The sequence below is a fragment of the Formica exsecta genome, unplaced genomic scaffold (genome assembly GCF_003651465.1).
Source record: "Formica exsecta isolate Colony F162 unplaced genomic scaffold, ASM365146v1 scaffold447, whole genome shotgun sequence".
NCBI lineage: Eukaryota > Metazoa > Arthropoda > Insecta > Hymenoptera > Formicidae > Formica > Formica exsecta.
The window spans coordinates 103,580-109,058 of NW_021851709.1; the positions used below are offsets into that span (position 1 = coordinate 103,580).

The 5,479-nt window shown below is 31.6% G+C and overlaps 1 long non-coding RNA gene across 1 annotated transcript; it reads left to right on the forward strand.

Annotated features, from left to right (window-relative positions):
* The first annotated feature begins 24 nt into the window (after nucleotides 1–24).
* Nucleotides 25–989, forward strand: LOC115240766. Its single transcript, XR_003884821.1, has 3 exons — nucleotides 25–434; nucleotides 519–716; nucleotides 794–989. It is a non-coding gene; the product is annotated as an uncharacterized LOC115240766 (long non-coding RNA).
* The last annotated feature ends 4,490 nt before the right edge of the window (nucleotides 990–5,479 follow it).

The window sequence follows — 5,479 nt, forward strand, 5'->3', positions numbered from 1 at the left end:
CGTCAAGTTAGCAGGGCTTAATTATGTTTAATAAATATTATGAACGGAATCGATTAGAAATCATTTGGGAATAACATATTCATTAATATTTTTATTTGGGAAAGTCGCATTTTTGTAATTTAAATAAATTTGTGTATTCAAAAATATGCATTATGCGTTATGCACGCGGCATAAAGGATTCAACCAATCAGAGTCCTTTATTTCTAAAATGAAAGACTCAATAAAATATTTTCATGTGCGCTGGTCCTTAAGAGCAAGCAAAATGAACAAGATTCAACTCTATAATATTATATTACGTATGACGTCGTCGGATTATTAATTTTTAGATTTATCCATCAGAATTTGGTCAGAAGCGAATGAAGGAGGAAGAGATCAGTGGGCCAATAGAACTAAGAAGTGAAGATGTTAACAATGAAGGAGAAATTGGGGATGATGTATGAAATATGATGATTTTTTAAATATTTTCTACAGTTAGATAATGTATTTTTTTCATTAATTGTTATGCGATCTCTTTTTAGAATGAAGAAGGTGCAACATATCATATGGAGAATGGTTGATCTCCTTGAGTATCCAAAAATAGATTATCATCAATGAGCTCAAACATATCTTTGCTTTCTAAATTCAATAATTTGGAAAAAAATGGATTTTGTAAATCTTTAGTCAAAAATTGAAAATAATTAATGAAATTTTATAAATAATCATATTCTGTGTGGACGGTAAGCATTATACAATTTATCATTTAAAGTATAAAATTTTGTATGAAATATATTCTTAAAACTATTTTTTTTTTTAGATTTTAACATTATGTCTAGGAGCGATTTAATGAAGTAAAAACAAGCGTGAACTCGACTCATGTGATCTCGACAACGTTCCCTGCCGAAAATGGTCGATTAAAACCGATTAAAACATAATCCGTTTTAATCGGTTTTAATCGGTTTTAATCGGTTCAATCCGCGCTCGGATTAAAAAGTAATCGATTTTAATTCCGAACGAACTATAATCGATTTTAATATCGCTTTCGCGGATTATTTCCAATCTAAAATCATTACATTCTAATCCATATTGTTGTCAATCCAAATAAACACGAATAATCAAATGGATATTGTGGCTGCCGCAGGTCACATTAAGCACAATCCGCGATACAATAGTGCGACCCGCAACTTGGCGGACACGCACTCGCGTGTCTGCGCGTAGTTCCGGGCGGCGCCGCTACGCGGCGAAGGTCGAGCGAGCCAACCTGGAAGTAGAAAGCGGTCAAACGGGGATATAAGGCGGACCCTCTGCGGAGAAATCGTATATTTGTTTTTAACAACTGAGTCCGTTTCAATTGTAGAAACACCGATTCAATAATTGATTGTGACTCATGATAACAGCAAATCCGACTTCACACTACATAAAATCAATTTACTTTTCATTTGCGAAATAAAATTTTTTATTAAAAGGGATTATTTTTACCTATGGATTGACTATGGTAATTTCCAATTCAATTGCATTAAAACAGGTTTAATTATAACTTATGAAATCGTATAATTTTGGATTGAGGTGAATGTATATCACCCAACATTAATTCGCCTGAAGCGTACTAAATTCGATTTGACTATTTTCAACCGGTTTTAATACCGCATTTTCGGTGCAAAAATCCCGATCGATTCGGATTACATTTTTTTAAATCCGTTTTAATCGACCATTTTCGGCAGGGTAGGCACAATATGTGTTCGACAGACGATGGAATTGTATAGGGTGATGATGAAAGGGTGCCGATATAGGGCATACTTCGATGCTCGATAACGATGGAAATTTAGGAGAAAGGGTAAAGTGTCACCGGTGCAATAAACCCACGGCAACCGGGTTTCAAAGGTTGGACCACGTCCGAATGACAACAGCAGTATAAATTCTAAGCAAAATATAAATTTGTCCAGCATTGATATAATAATAATAATAGGAATGTTTCAAATAAGTGCAGGAAAATAAATTTATGATTGTGGATTATTAAAGTTGACTAACTAGAAAACTGTCAGCAACATGCCAATGCTTGACAGGAGTTTCTTTTATTATTAAAAAGGATGTAAGAGAATGTCGCAAAACATTCAAAATGCTAAAATAGGAATTAAAATAATAACTTGGAATGAAATTAATGGGCTGTCAATCAATTGTAGACTCCGAAGTAAAATTTCCTTTGTTTGAGAATATACGGGGTATTAGTAACTGCGGGTACTACTTACTGTATTGCAGTAAGGAATCCTTCTTTAACTCAATGTCCTTTGTACTTGTTTTAAGCCTTTCCTTTCCATCTGCAAAGACCTCGGTCGTGGATGAGATAGGCTTGATTGATGTACGCAGATATATGCTCAAAGTCTTTTATTCCGGACTTTACACAACTTGAGCTCATGAATCTAATGCGAGATTGACGATATAATGAAGATGATAGAGACACGGTTACGGATTGAGATGATCTGCCGGACTGCTGCTGAGGGTAAAAATCTGCAGCTTATATACTATTGAGAATCAAAGGTGTTGCGAGTCGTGTGCAGATCTTTCTGGGAATTTAGTTTGCGTTCTAGAAATTCATTAAGATGAAGGTCTTCTACGGAAATCTATGATGAAACTATTTCTAAGAGTTGCCTATTGATTGGTGGTAAATACTTATCGATTGTTTATGTCTTGGCGTCTATGTCGCGGATCACTCGGAGCCGCCGCGGATCTACGCACCTGTTTATCGCTCGCTGTATCAGGTGTCTCGGATGCATCTTCTATACGCTTTCCTTTCATCTCGGATAGTTTGACAATATTAGAGCTATAGTATAATATGAAAAAGCTATAGGATAATATGGAAAAGCTATAGGATAATACGAAAAAGCTATGTTAATACTTATGAATATTAATTTATGGAATCACTTGTTAAATTGTTTCAAGTCTGGCAGTTAATTTGGAAATTATCGAGTTTTAGTATTCCATAACTAAAAGGAGTTATTGCGAATAATTGTTATACATGTACTGTGTAATCCATGATTCCATAAATGTAGGTTTCTTAAATCTACATACTATTCGCAATCGCATGGCTAATGCTACTACAAAGCATATTAGTTCACAGTAACGATTCCTTTATGGAAACGTTTTATAATAATTTGTTTTTGATTAGTTATCATGAAGTTATCAAATTATTGATCTTTATTTTTCAAACAAAATTTAGATAATATTGAAAGTTTTATAATGACTCGTAAAGAATGTAAGAAAAATGTTTTTAACAAATTATTATTGTATGAATTTTACAATTCCATAAAGAGTGGTGCGCACGTTCTCTTATTTTATTTATTTTAACCATGTTCTTCGCGTTTATGCAAAAATACTTATTATAGAACCATCTGTATAATTAATTAAAATCTTAAAGTTATGTATTAATATCGCTGATTATGTTAAAGTTCGCTTGCGAGCCTGTTCTTAAAGTAAGTCAGTTCTAGAAAATTACTACTGCGCAACTACCTAGTTCTAAATAAAGCCTTCTGATTGGTCGATCCAAGGAATCTTCAATTCCTTGCGCAAATGATTATTACTATTAAAAAAACTAAAATATATTTAATTTCTAGGTTAAATAATCATATGGAACTAGAACAATAAGCAATTAATGAAATTGATTAAGAGTCAGCAGGAGTGACGGCCAAACTCCGAATTGATATTGGATACCTCGCGCGGTGACAATGCAAAACTCCGACTTCAGGGTTACCAATCTGAGAAAAATTAATATTAATAAAAAAATTAATATTAATATTAATAAATTCTCGATCTCTATGTAGAGGTGTATGTCCGTATACGTACACACACGATTGCATTGCTCGCGTGGACGCACCGTGGAGAGGAAAGATAGAAAAGTATCAACGATCACGCTATCCTTGTCCCTCTAGCGTATCGCTTTACGGCCGAGATATGGCCTGAAAATGCTTTCTGGCCTCTCGTAGCAGAAAGCAGTAATGCAACAAGACTAATGGGCGCCCACTTTTTATAAATTTTATGTTTACTTATGCGCATATGTACAGATATATACCAATATGAAATATTTATGAATAAATTAATGTATGTTCTATAATAAGTCTCAATAGCAGCTATAAATATATTATTTTCAATATCCTGTCTTCAATTAATTGCCTTTATAAAAAAAAGTATTTTAATAGGGAATTTGCATGAAAAAAAATATTACATTTTTTTATTTTTGTAATTAAATATACATTATTATAAATTTACTTACAACAAAATTTTTAATTTTTATTAATAGATGTTAAAAAATTAAATGGAAATTTAATAATATTTGAAATTTTTTGTGCTGTAAGAAAACGATTTTGATTGGTTGACAAGTGTGTGACGTCACATTGCAATAGTTTCAACCGTCTGCTTAGTGTTTTATCATTGCGATACTACGGTCGTTGTTGAATTTAACGTTAATATCTGTGTTAATTAAAATAAAAATAAAATGCCAAATCAATTGGATCCAGGATTCGTTAAAGCAGATTTAACGAATTTGCCGAAAATAAGTATATTTATGGTTTGGGAGTATATTGTAAGTGATGAGCGATACAATGCCCCAGAAGTTCGAGGAATAAAAGCAGCTTTGTAAGTACAAGTATATATTTAAATTTAATTAAGTCTTTAAAAAGTCCTCTTAAAGAGCTCATCCTCTCAATAATGCTCACTGGGTAGTCGATGTCATACAGCAGAAGGTAGTTTAATACATCGCATTATTGGAGCAGCTAAAGTATACGATAACATTCACATGGAACGTGGAAGAAGATTAGAAAAATTAATTATTGCTGAGATCGAAAAAGAATTAAAACTAAAAATTGAAAAAAGTGGCTTATTATTAATTTCATCACTACCTATACTAGGAGCTTCACCGGATGGAATTGGTTGTGGTTTTATTTTGGAAATAAAATGTCCCAGCTCAGAAAAAACTATTGAAAATTATTTACCAAAAGGACAAATAAGTGAAAAGTGTAAAGGACAAATCAATTTACAAATGCTGGCTGCAGAAAAAAAAGGATTATTTTGTGTCGCTGATCCAAATTTTGAAAATAACAAACAATTCAAGTTTGTATGGATAGAATATGATGAAAAATGATTGAAAAAGCTGTAAAAAAATATATTTTTCCTTTTTTATTGAAATCTATTACAAGATAAAAAATATCTAAAATTATGGCAAAGTTAAGTTATATAATTAGAGTAAATATGTTAATAAAATAAAAATAAATTAACATTTATAAATTATTTTCAAAAATTTTGTTTATATGTATTAAAAAATGTTTATAAATAAATTTTTTTATAATTATTGCATGATTGTTTTATAACTTAAATAATTTTCGTATAAAAAAGAACCAAAAGCTGAAAATTATATTAGGTGTACAAATAAGTTTCCGCCGTTTTTTATCAAAAATTGGGCATTTATTGTGAAAGAACGGAACCTAATGTTTTATTTGAAGTATTGTCCATCGCT